At 40.1% G+C, this 14,009-nt stretch overlaps 1 pseudogene; it reads right to left on the reverse strand.

Moving 5' to 3' along the window:
• Positions 1 to 1,526: 1,526 nt before the first annotated feature.
• On the reverse strand, positions 1,527 to 2,622 carry LOC137756426 (RNA-binding protein 4B pseudogene; annotated as a pseudogene).
• Positions 2,623 to 14,009: the final 11,387 nt, after the last annotated feature.

A 14,009-nucleotide genomic window follows, 5' to 3' on the forward strand; every position in this document is an offset into this window, starting at 1 on the left:
CCAGCTTTTTGATGGACTTTTAGTTTGTCCACAATGTTGAAATATAAAAGTTTTAATATTTATGGAGTTAAATCCATTGATAGATTTTCCATATGATTTTTTCCCTTACGTAAAACATAAACAGTCTTTCTCTATCCAAATATCAGGTAAACATTTGTACAGAATTCCTTTTAGATTTTTTAAATGACTTTATCATTTTATTTTACTTTTAACTCTTTTAGCCACCTCAAATTAATATTTTTCTTTTATTATTGATGTACAGTTGATTTACAATGTTGTGTTAATTTTTGCTGTATAGCAAAGTGATTCAGTTATATATATACATATATTCTTTTCAATATTCTTTTCCATTATGGTTTATCACAGGATATTGAATATTGTTCCCTGTGCTATACAGTAGGACCTTGTTGTTCATCCATTCTGTAGATACTAGTTTGCATCTGCTAACACCAAACTCCCAGTCCATCCCTCTCCCTCCCCTCCTCCACCTTGGCAACCATACGTCTGTTCTCTATGTCTGTGAGTCTGTTTCTGTTTTGTAGATAAGTTCATTTGTGTCATATTTTAGATATTAATATTTAGATTTAATATTTTTCTATAGACTTAGAGGAGAAATTCTTGGAACTATGTTTTTAGGGGAAGAATTCTTGACTGTGTTGAAGACTTGAAAATGTTTCCAAATATTCTCTAAGCCAGTACAAAATCTTGCTGCAAAAATGACAGACTGTATCATTTATTTACTCCATGGATTAGCAGTACCAGCCTTCCTAACAATGTGTCTGCATTCAATGTGTCTGCAGTTCATGTTGAGGATGATGGGAAGGGAACTTTGCCTGCACTGTTACACCCAGGAAAATGGCCATGCTGAAAAACTTATGTGGGTGATGATGGATTCCTTTTTTTTTTTTTTACTTAAGTGTTAGAAACGTTTATTTGTCAAACTTTAAAAGAAAAAGGGGGGGGGGGGAGAAGTGGAGTAAAACAAGGCTAAATTTCAGCTAATGCTGTACCATGATCACAGGTCAGACATAAAAAAACAAAACAAAACAAACAAAACAACAACCACCAAAACCCCAACGGTCCTAGCAATTTCAGAAGATTAGCGTCAATGTTAAGAGTCCAGAGCTAACAGAGAAGAGTAAAAGGCTGCTTGCCACTACACGGTCATTTTAAAGGGAAAGGAGATGTTGCAGGTAGACAGGGAGAAGGGTTCAACTCCTAAGGAAAGCAAGGTAAGAGGGATTCCACTGTACAGGAAAAAGGGGATGCCAGCATAATCCTTACCTAGGGCTGCTCAGAGGCTGAGAACATAAGGAATAGAGTGAAAGGCTACAGAGACTAGTATCAGGAGGAAAGAAAAGTCAACTTAGAAGAACTAAGGAAGAAAACATAGTTGGTCACAAACTCCTTTGTTTACTGAAACATGAAGCAATGGAAACATCCCGGCAAAGGGGACCGCGCAGAGCAAGTTCTCATATACGACCGCAGCCCGAGGGTTCAGTCCGCAGTTATCCTACCTCCAGTGTTTAAAAGGCTGAGTACCGTGCTCGGTGCACATACTGCTTCCGCTCATACCGGGCCACGTCATACAGAGAATTCCGTGCAGCTGCTGAAGCCTGAGACAGCTCACTCTCTGGCCCATAACCGTAGCCCTCTCCAACTGTGGGGAGCACAGCTGCAGCACGATGCAGGGGGCTCCTGTCCCTTCCGGAATAGGAGGAAGTGGTGGCAGCGGCAGCAGCCATAGCAGCTGAGGTGGCAGCAGCGCCTGAGTTGGGCCACAGGTGTCTGTCGTAGGGCTCAACAGAAGTGGAGTTGAGGTGACTGGTCACAGCTGTGCTCTGGACTTGAGGCAGATGGGACTGGGTCTGCTCTGCGTAGTTGTACGCGGAAGCTGCTGCTGCTGCTGCCACTGCCTCGTAAGAACGGACTCGGTAAGGCTTATAGTAGTCGAGCGCTCCATACGCGTCGTTGTAATACATGGATTCCCCGTAGCCCATGGTGTAAGGTGTGCACACTGGTCCACACTGTTCGTTATACTGCTCGGTAAAGTCCGCCACACGACCCGTACGATCTACCGGACACTCTTTGGACCAGTGCCCCTCTTTCCCACACCGATAGCAGCCACTCTGGTCTCCCATCCCAGGGGCAGTCCGAAGCCGGCTGGTGGACAACTGCACGTGCATTCGTTTGCCTTGAAACTCTGTGTTGTCAAGGCCCCTGATGGCCTCCACTGCATCCTCTGCCCGCTCCATGTGTACGAAAGCATAATCTTTCACGATGTCACATTCGATGACTGGACCATACTCCTCAAACTTGGCCCGAAGCTCTTGGTTGGTACAAGTAGGACTGATGTTGCCTACATGCAACTTGGTTGAAGCTTTGCTCTTACTCTTGCTGACTTCCACGTTGATGTTCACCCCATGCAGCTTGTAGCGGTGCAGGTTGCGTATGGCATCCTCGGCCGCCGTCTTGTCCTCTATGTGCACAAAGCCGTAGTTCTTAATGATGTCACACTCCAGCACCTTCCCATACTGCTCGAAGAGTGAGCGGATCTCCTGCTCTGTGGCCTCCCAGGGCAGGTTTCCAACGAAAAGCTTCACCATCCTGACAAGAGCCTCCGGGTGGTGGTGGCGGTGGCGGTGGCGGCGGCGGCGGTGGCGGCGGCGGCGGCGGCGGCGCCCGCGTCAGAGAGAGCCCTGCAAAATGGCGACTGCCGCTCGAGCCTCAGCGCGACCGGGCCCTTTCTCGCGCGCCGGCTCACGCACGCGCGAATGCGCGCTGCCCCCCCTCACTCTCGCGGGAGCCGGACCGATGGATTCCTCGACTGGGCTGTCAGAGGATACTGCTTGAACCATCTTACCAGGTCTCCTATCATGTAACACACATTGGAAGCTTAGCAACAGAAATTAGCTCTGCTGAAATATCAATGAAGTTAATACTTAAAGCGTCTTGATTCGAATTTAGGTAAGTTTTGAAAGACAAACAAGTGTGCACTATGGCTCCTTCAGTTTCCCTCACAGGTGTTAGTCTTTGTTAGGCACTCTAGGGCTGAACCAAGGTCATTTTTTGCTGCTCTTTTGGAGGCCAGGAACTCTGTAATCATCTCCGAGAATACAAATGTGTCAGTGTGGTATTGCCGTCTTGAAACACCAGGAAGGGATTCTGCGGTAGTGGGCATACTGCTAAAATCAGTCCTTTAGCGCTCTCTGCCATTGCTCCACTGTTGTTTGTTTGTTTTTTGGTCTGTGCTTCTACGTCTTCATCAAAGCCATAGACTGAATAAAATAACAATTCTTCTTTGCTTAATACATCAGAGAGACAACTCACAATTGTATATTAACTAGGGTGACTCAAAAATGGAGTCACAAAAGGGAATCCCATTCCTGAAGTGAGAAAAACAGTTGTGTTACTATTAAACATGACAATTGTAAAGACTTCATAGAAACGTGGAAAATATTTTGGGGGTAAATTAAGTGGAAAAAAAAGCAAGACCAGAAATAGTATGCTCACCATATTAGGGAATAAATACAAATTATGGTAGTAGTAGCTTCCAGGTGTTTTTTTCCCCTCAGTCTTATGTAATGTTGCCTATTTATCAGACAGCCTAAAAATCACATTTTAATTAATTAAGGAAGAGGAATTGTGTAAAAACCGGAGTTTCCTTGGTGTATAAGGAAGAGGAATTGTGTAAAAACCGGAGTTTCCTTGGTGTACTTTGTTGTTGGTTCCCTAGAATTACAGACTTCAGAGGAAGGCTCCCATTGGCTAGTTTTATAGCAATAAAATGCTGTTTTATTGAATGTTGCCTCATCACTGCCTGTATTTTTATTGCTACACAACCAATGGTAGATTAAAAATAACTCAAATATTACAGCATTTTATAAATTTCAGCGTTATTTTATAAACAATGCCCAGATAGGAGAGAGTATGAGATAAAAAGAGCAGCTTCCCAAAGTAGCCCTATTGCTTCTGTCTCTGAGCTGTGAGAGGGATGTTTGAAACCAATGAAACCAGAAAGTTCCAGCAGAGCAGGTTTGTTTCCTGGAGGGTGTGCTTTACACAGAGGCCCTTTGCCAGGAAGCCTAGACAACAGAATTTCTTTAGGGACAACTAGAGCCTTCAGCTCTGCCAAGAATTACTTGGGAAAAAAACCCCAGAAGCATTCCATTCTCCAGAGGGCAGGTTTTGGTGCAGATTGAGGCAGATCTATGACTGTGTGTATAACTCCAGCGCAAGTGAGTTTCATGCTTCACAATAGAAACGGTGAGCCAAGCGCAAGAGTTATTTGCAAGCTGAGAATAGAAACTCACATAAGTGGTTACAAGACAAAAAATGGAAACTTCATAAGCTATACAGAAAAAATAAAAGAGAATACAGTTGCTGGCCCAAACACACACACACACACATACACACACACACACACACAGCCCTCAAGGGCTGAGTGCTGTTAAAAGTATTTGTCAAAAGGAAAGCCCTCTGGAGCCAGAAGAGGGAAAAACTATCTAAAAAGAAAACAGAATGGGAAGTCAAGAGAAATTAGGTCCTTAGGTCCCAGTCATGTCCCCATGACTCCGGAGAGAGAACGTTGATCAATTCTCTCTGAAAAACAGCTAAACACTCAGACTTTTCTAGTAGCCCATGAAAATGTACTAGAGTGAATCTTAAATATGAGGACTCTATATTAGCTTTATATTTATGAAGCAGATCCTTTTATTTCTTATAAGTCTTGGTTAAGGATTCTAATAAAATTCTATAAAAACCTATGAAACTTGGTGTGCAAACAAACATGTCACTGAATCGATGCCCAGAGAAGACCAGATAGCCCTTAGAGAAGAAAGGGACGTTAGGAGATTGGCATCTCAGAAAGAAAGACTTTACATCCTGTGCTTTATCTCGATGCTCCTGGGTGTATTATTATCACAGATAAAATAAGGAGGTTCACAGACTTGCCCAAGGCCACATGGCTAGAACTACTCAGTTTGAGATTAGCACACAAGTTCTTTGCCTCCCTGCCCTCCCGTCAGGTTTAATGTATTTATACTCACATTTTCTCGGTTGCTTAAATAGCCCCCAGAAAGACCATTCAGGGGCCGTTGCTGTGGGCACTAACCAGGGAGGGGAGAGGGTTCTGCTAGTACTCAGTGGGCACCAATAACAGAACACAGCGAATTCTCACCTCTGTCTTGTGTCAGCCTCCATGAGGTCATTTTAACTCTATAGCTGATCCTTTTTTCTGTGTTCCCTGATGGGTCATTTACATGGCAGACCAGTGCCTCCTATTAAAAATATGCACACGCATTTTTCCAGTCAAACCACACTGTGTATTGTTAGATTAGAAAAATGAAAAGGGGAATGTAAATTTTCCAGACTAGCATTTCTCTAGGACACATTCACCTAACCTATTTTTTTCCTGTATGCCTCACTAGTTTTTCCATATTACACGAGTCCTGAAATGCCAGCAGTATTCTGGTATATGTCACTATTCACCTGACGCGTTCCTCTTGTGGGGACATTCTATTTGTGCACAGTTGCGTTATTTCACTCTTGGTATCTCTATCAGATTCTGCAAATGTTAATGTTGTATCTGTCACAATAACATTCAAATCATAGAAATGAGTACTGGAGGCTGGAAACTTCAAAAGTAATCATAGAGATACTTCTCATAACTTTCTTTCAACTTTAAGATCATTTTTTTTTATTGGCTGATTGGGTTTTACAAAGAGAGGCTAGAAGCAAGAGAAATGATTGTATTTTTTTTTTTTTTTTTTTTTTGGCTGTGTTGGGTCTTCGTTTCTGTGCGAGGGCTTTCTCTAGTTGTGGCAAGCGGGGGCCACTCTTCATCGCAGTGCGCAGGCCTCTCACTATCGCGGCCTCTCTTGTTGCGGAGCACAGGCTCCAGACGCGCAGGCTCAGTAATTGTGGCTCACGGGCCCAGCTGCTCCGCGGCATGTGGGATCCTCCCAGACCAGGGCTCGAACCCGTGTCCCCTGCATTGGCAGGCAGATTCTCAACCACTGCGCCACCAGGGAAGCCCAATGATTGTATTCTTAAAAAGTTTTTATGTATGCAGTTTCTCCTACTCCTACTTTTATTTTTCTTCTCTTCTTTTTATTTCCCCTAACAAGGTATTATTTGTAATATACTGAAGATGTATTATTTGCAGTGCATTGAAAAGGAAAATTTGAAAAATGTGTATGGTTTCACATGATTGATTTTTTCTTACCTAGGGTTGTATGAGTTGAATTTCTAATACAGTGTCATTCCTTATATTTATCATTTTCTTAGGCATTAGTGCAGAAAAAAATATGGCTACATTTCAGATTTTAAAATGCATTACGGCTATTCTCCTGAACAGAATGAAATTTTGGAAAGCATCCTTTTCACAAAACAAAAACATCTTGAGGCTAAGTCTGGTGTGTGTGTGTGTGTGTGTGTGTGTGTGTATGTATGGGTCCAGCATTCCTGGGCTGAGTTGTTCATCCTTGTGCCCTGCAGAGACCTGGGTTGTTCTGCGGGCACCTGTCTTTGTACAGCTTTGAGAGTTTGCTGTGGGGAGCACACAAAGGAAACATTAGGAGAATGGTGGCAAGTGGATCAGCTCAGCATGCAACTCATTTTCGAAAGGAAAGAGAATGGTAGAAGGTTTGACGTTCAGAGACTACAGTGGGCAGATTCCTAAGTCACTCTAAAGATGACTATGGAATTTAACATGCCTGGCATGGAGCACATAAGAATGATCCGGTCTGCTATTTTTGCCATAGCATCTTTGCTGTAGACATTTTTTGCTGTAAAAGATAAAATAACGAAAAATAAAAGAGGGACATTAAAAAAGACATACTGGAACATGAAAAGTGAATAACAAAGTTAAAAAGACTTTGCTGCAAAATACAAAATATTTGAATACACTTAAAATGTGTGTAGACTCATGGCAATACTGTGCAAGTAACTGATTTTATTTTGTGGGTTGAACCTAAGCACTTGTCTTCCAAGTCTTTTTGTTCATTTATAGTATTTTCTACTCTTTTTTTTTTGCTGTTGATTCATCTCCTTGTTCAGCATCACACTTTTTCTTTGTTGTTAAAAGTTCTTCGTTAAGAGAGGTATCAGTTTCCAAACACCAGGATGCACATTTGTAACTGAGGTGTTGCGTTGTGAGAGCCTCTACATATTGTTTGTTCTTGGCATGTTGTCACCTGTCCGTTGATGGATGTGCCAAAGTCCTATGGGAAATGTGGGTTCAACTCTGCACCTTCAAATCAGCTGAAGGATTTGCGAACTGGTATGTTATCATTTTCTTGTAAGGTATGCAATCTGGCTTTACCCTCTTATTTCGCACTTCCAGTAAGTTTTATCACCGTGTTTCCTGTCAAGTTGACATACGTGGTTGTTATCTACTATTTTAAGACCACCATCTTTACTCATCACTGTAGAGACCATTATGAGGTCTCAGATCTATGTAATACAAAAATGGGAGCACTGGGTCAATGGAGGAAGGAAACCAAAGTGTCAAACAGTTATTTTATCTTTTACAGTAAAATTGCCTTATGGCAATTAGTTATGCAGTGAAAATGATCCCAGCAAAGATATCTACCGCAAAGATGCTTATGGTGAAAGTACCTAGAACCCCAAATAATCACAGATTGTAACAAATTACAAGAACTTTTAAAGAGCTTAGTTTCTCTCTAAGTAAAATAGATTTCTTACAATACTGTATTTGTTCACAGCAATTCCATGTTGGAATCATAGAAACTTTGCCTGTTCTAGGGAACTAAGATGTGCAAAGGCTATGAAATCTTTCTGCTGGTTTTTCTTTCATGTAATAACAACCTTCTTTTGTATTTTGCAAGTAGAGTGGTGGCAGTAAGTTCTACCTCTTTGCCTGGTTTTTGCTTATTTACTTGAAATGATATTTATTGCTTCTCAGTTTTACTTATTATAACAGTAAACATCAAAGAGATGTTTAACTACATGAACTACAAGTTTTTGGAGTCCTTAATGACTTTGAACATCTTGAAGTGAAACCAGAAGTTTGAGAACGGCTGTTCTGAGTTTCTTCTACCCTAATTTAGTCTCCTCTTTCTATAATTTACCTTTGGGTGGCTAACTCTTATATACGAGCTACACTTTACATTTTTCTGTTCTACTTTGTCCACAAACCGTGACTCTCCCCCTACGCCCAGGTTCCCCAAGTGTGTGGAACAGACCCACAGAGGTAACCAACTCAATTATGCTGTGGGAAATAAGAAACTAGAGGAAAATGGAAAAAATCAAAAGGGATAGTGTAATAAAAAGAGCACAGGTATTTAATAGATGTGTTCAACAGATGTGGGCTCTCATCCTCTCACCATGGGAGCAAATTAACGTTCCTTGTCTGGAAAATGAAAGAGGAGATCAGTTGTTTCCAAAATACATTCCACAGACTTTTATGGTTCTGAAGACATGACGGTGGTTCCAGGTGGAATGAGAGACAGGGTGCGTAGACTTCCTCCTTCCCTGTCTCAACCAAGACAGAGCCACTTCTAGATCATCTTATAGATCAGAGTTTGGGATAAGACTTCATTTGATAAAAGAGCCCTTTTGCATGAAAAAGTTTGGAAACCACTGGACTAGATGATTTAAAGGCCTTTCCAGCCCTAACTTGACAGAAGAGAAAGGGATCCTGACAGGAAAATATGTCTACTTCGACTAAGACAGTATAATTTTGGTTTTTGTTCTAAAATTTATGAGTTGAAGAGGTTGTCTCAAATGAATCTGAGATGAAAGCTGTGCACCTATCCTAAGTGAAGAAGTTGTGAAGAGAATTTTCCTGTGTTCTCCGGGTGGTCCTTGTGGCTTTGATATATGAACACAACCCTCCAGCCAACACTTGGTTACACTTTCTTTAACAGGATCCCTAACTCCAGAGAAGCAAGTTTGCCTTGATCTGATAAAACATGATTCAGTAGAAAATCCAGGAACCTGACAGAGAAGTTTCTTTACTCCATCGGAGTTTATGGAACATTTGCCTTGCTATTGAGGTAAGAAAAAAAAAAAAAAAGAAGAACTGCAAGGTCTAAATAAGGTGGAGGACATTTTATAGGTGAATCAAAGCATTAAAATATTGCAACAAAGTAGCATGTTTTAACTTTGCGATCTTATATGTCCCGTTTTCTTTTTCTCAGCTTAATAAATATTTAGACAAGAGACTTTCTACCTTGCCAATGTAAATATTGAAGCATAGTTGTGTGAAACAACCTGTGTGAGAATACTAACAAAGAGCACAATAAAAGAGACAGAGCTTCAATGCAAGGATTTTGATTCATCACCTGAATTCTTGGGTTTACATTCCAGAGAATGGATTTCTTCTTTGTTACTGACTACACCAATACTAGTAAGTGCCCTAGGAATATGTTTTTACAACACAAAATATTTCCTGAAGGAACAATTCTCTTGGGAGGAGAGAGCACTTCTGTTTTCATCTCTGGCCCAGCTTCCACTCCAAGAATCTAGCCCACCCCCAACTTTTGCTGTATAAGCATCTTTTACATTCTAATTGAAAGAGTTTCAAGTAACCTATAATTATCATTTTCATGAGAGGGAGGTTGTGATTTTTTTAACTTCCATCTTATAGTTTTATATATACTTAGAAAAGCTCTAGCATTTTCAAATGTTTATAGTTTAAAACATAATGAAATGCATGGCCCTACTGTCTTAGGTTCTCCTAGGAAGGAGGCAAAATATGCTCATTTCAATTCTAGATAAAATAGTGTTTGAATTCAATTTCTCTGGAATTTGGAAATTGCTGTTCAAACTTCTCTGAGACCTTTTAAAACACAGTAGCACTTTTGTTTAAAACAAAATCACAAGGTTTAAAATCTTTAATGAAGAACTGTTATAAACGTAAGAGATTTTTCTCATTAGTCATAGCTGTGTCACTTTCAAGATGTATCTTCCAATATAGCTCTCTATAAATTTGTGACATTCTCTAGCTTGATTTTCTTCTCATGTGATGAGTACTTAATTTTTCACTTGGATCATGAAAAAAAACTTGAAAGTTAAACAGCATTTTGCAATTTTGATACTATACTCTTCGCTGTTCCACAAAAGTTATGAATGGGTTAGTCATTTCCTGCAATTATAAATGACCTTAATGTGATCACGTGATGAAAGTCATGCTATCTTAGTCAGTTATTTTGGGGGTCTTTGGGGAGTTTTTTGTGTTTCTTTGGACCAGTTCTGTAGGGAGCTAAATTAGTAAATTTATGTCTGCTATTTCAGCTCTAAGTTACATATGACCCATTTTTGTGTGCTTATCTGGGAACAATCCATTATTGACTTAGTTTGGAGTAGACATAATGTACTAATCTTAGTCATCAGAAATATGCCCTACTTAGAGAAGTATTCCATTCACTTTATTTCTCAAATGCACAGACCACTTTGAACAGCCCTTATCTACAAACAACAGAGAGGAGTAGTTTCACACTCTAAGAATTTATCATAAGTCACTGGAGAATTTGACATATTCCTTGTGCTTCTAACTTTTCTGCCTGAAGTAAATTTCAGCATAAACTCTTAAATGATTAAATGAATTTCACCCAACCATTTACTCGCATGGTTTGAAGATCATAACAAAACTGATGGTTATATTTTGGGAAGAAAAAATATGGCCTCAACTGCTTGGTCTGACACAAAACCAAACAAAATTACTTCAAGGTTTTCAAATGCTTATAGGCTTCTGGATTTAGAATGGTGATGAGTTTTTGCTTTCCTTTTCCACCTTTATCTTAATTTCTTAGTTTTACTTTTTCTTTCCACCCCTCCTCTTCATCCATATAATCCCCATCTGCCTTTGGTCAATCTGCTACTATGTGTCATGTACTACATTTCTGTGGGTGACTTCAAAACTTTTTGGAACTGGGCATTATCCCCTTCTTTCCACATTCCTCTTCTTCCTCGTTATTCTGAAGAAATGTAATCAAAGAATGAAAAGACCAGATTTATCTGACTCAATAGTCTACCATCTGAAAAGACTGTCAGGACTCTATCAGAAAAAACATCGTAAGTCTTTGTGCAGAAAAAAAAGCAAGAGCAGTATTTCTTGCTCTATAGAAGTAGAGTTTTAAATAGGACTTTTGATTTTCCATTGTATTAGTTTGCTTGGGCTGCCATAAAAAAACACCACAGGCCAGGTAGCTTAAACAACAGAAATTTATTTTCTTACTGTTCTGGAGACTAGAAGTCTGAGCTCAAGGTGCTGGCAGGTTTGGTTTGTTCTGAGGCCTCTCTCCTTGGCTTGCAGACGGCCTCCTTCTCATGAGTTCATGCATGGTCTCGCCTCTGGGTGCATGTGCCCCTAATGTTTCTCTGTGTGTCCAAATTTCCTCTTCTTATAAGGACATCAGTCATATTAGATTAGGGCCCTTTCTAATGGTCTCCTTTTAATTTAATCACCTCTTTAAAGGTCCTATCTCCAAATACAGTCACATTCTGAAATAATGGGGGTTGTGGCTTCAATATATAAATTTTTGGGGAACACGGTTCAGCCCCTAACACCTGTGTTTTGGTAAAACCCTCCTCAGGTAGGCACAGTAGATCTTTTCTAGCATGATCTGTTTTTCTATCCACATAAACATGAAAATGTCCATTAGCCTTCTCATTACATCTGAGATGTAATGAGTAGCATTATTATTGGAAATTGGAAGAGCTTTTTTCTTTGTCTTAGGATGGATTAATATATTTATGTATCCTAGAGGGCACTGTAGGTGCAGTGTTACTGTTCTGATTTTTTTTTAATTTACTTTAAATAAATACTACGCTATTTTGGAATGGAGTTACCCAGGAGGTAGGACTGCTAAAGGTCAAGTTTTAAAGACTTGTGGTCATCTAGCTTCTATACTTGAAAAGGAAGATCCACACTTAACCAGAGAGAGAAGCTAGATTAGAAGTAGTCAGGGCCCTCCAGAGAAACAGAACCAAGAGGAAATGTATCTCTATCTCTATATCTATCTATTATCTATCTATCTATCTATCTATCTATCTATCTATCTATCTGCCATCTATCTATCATCTATCTATTTTAAAGAATTGGCTCATGTGATTGTGGGTGCTGGCAAGTCCAAAATCTGCATGGCAGCCTGGCTGGCTGGTGACCCAGAGAAGAGTTGATGTTGCAGTATGGCATCCAAAGGCAGTCTAAGACAGAATTACTTTCTCTTGCAGGGACCTCAGTCTTTGCACTTAAGGCCTTCAGCCTATTGGATGAGGCCCATCCACATTATGGAGGGTAATCTGTTTTACTCAAAGTCTACTGATTTAAATGTTAATCACATCCAAAAATACCTTCACAGCAACACCTAAACTGGTGTTTGACCAAACAGCTATGTACCATAGCCTAACTAAATTGACGTATAGAATTAACCATCACAGGTGGATTTTAAAATACAGTGGTGACAACTCATTGTGACACTATGTCCAAGAGCATGGCTCATGTTCTTGCTGTAAGTTAACCACTCTTAGGCCTCCAATGAAGGTAGTGTTGTCAGCTGATCTGCCAGACAGCCATGTTAATGTGGGAATAGTCCGTGTTATAATGAACTCTTCCACATGTGCCAGCTATATAACGCATGCAAGAAGGCCACCCAGAGACTGGCTATGTACTGTGAAAGTTTGCCTTCTTGGAGGCACAGAACCATACCACATGACCTCTTGCCATTAGTTTGGTGTTTTGAATCCATCATGTACCACGTATGATTCTATCCCAATGCCATTTTATGGAAGTGATTCACATTTTGGAGGTGGGAGCTTCTTGAACCCTTCCTTCAAATGAAATTTGGAAGCATAAACAAATAAACAATGAAATGGAGTAACAACAGTATGTGGGTGCAAGTGGATTCTTCACTACTGGCCCCTACCCGTGCCGATTTTACATCTTACTGTAAGTGTAAGGAAAGGGCTTGTTTCTCTGTAGTTCACATATGGGTGATATCAGATCTTCAGAATACACTCCAAAGTATGAGAAAAGCTAATATTTTCTCTGATAACTTGAGATACCTATTGCAAATCCCCTGACCTATAACTGGTGCTTTATGATTTCACCCATTGTGTGTGGCCTCATTTGTCCTAATTTATTATTTTGCTCTTCACTAAGCCCACGTATGTGCCTTCTCAGGCCATAATATATTGTGTTGGTGAACAGACTCTTACTTGAAAGGAGAGGCTATATACTAGGTAGCTTGTAGGTCTTCTCCCTGTGATTTAAGGGGAGAGAGTTCCAAGGAGAAACAATGACAGACAATACAGAGGCGGGGAGTGGTGTCTGTATTGGTAATATTGAGTCAAACTAGTTTAATTTATATTTGGTAGCCTCTCTTTAAGAGAGCAGAGGAGTATTTTAGAGAAGTATTTAGAAAGTATTTCAGAAATACTTCAGAGGAATATTTTAGAAAACTTCCAAATAGATTGATTTCCTTTTTTTTTTAAGTTTCAGCATACATATGGGTTTAAGTCAGTTTTGAGAAAACTTCATTTACATAAAACTCTGAGAATACTGATTAAATAATGCATTTATTTACATGACTATTTTACAATAATCTGTGGAAAGATCAGGACCGAGCTAATGCCTGCCCTAATCTGAGAGCCTGGGTTAAGGTTTACATAAAATTTCTTGCAACCCATGAAAGCCACATTTCCCACACTATTTACTACAGGGCCCCAGGGCACCTCAGGGAACTCACAGGGTCACAGCAGGATATTTTAAATTTTCAAGGAAAACACAGCAATGCTTACTATCTGACAGACACAAGCAAATTATTAACTTAAGGACTTTCACAGTTTCAACATTAAATTGTACTACATTCCTTTTAATGATGTCATATCTAAGAAGCTGAGTGTTCTGAAGTTGCTGTGATAAAAAGCAAGTAGCATGCAGGAATGAATATAAAAGAGGATATAAAAGTGGCAGTGTTCAGTCTGATTCCAGGGTTCGAGGAGCAGTGCAGTACCCAAGAGGCACATACATCCAATGCATT

The sequence above is a fragment of the Eschrichtius robustus genome, chromosome 2, assembly GCF_028021215.1.
Source record: "Eschrichtius robustus isolate mEscRob2 chromosome 2, mEscRob2.pri, whole genome shotgun sequence".
NCBI lineage: Eukaryota > Metazoa > Chordata > Mammalia > Artiodactyla > Eschrichtiidae > Eschrichtius > Eschrichtius robustus.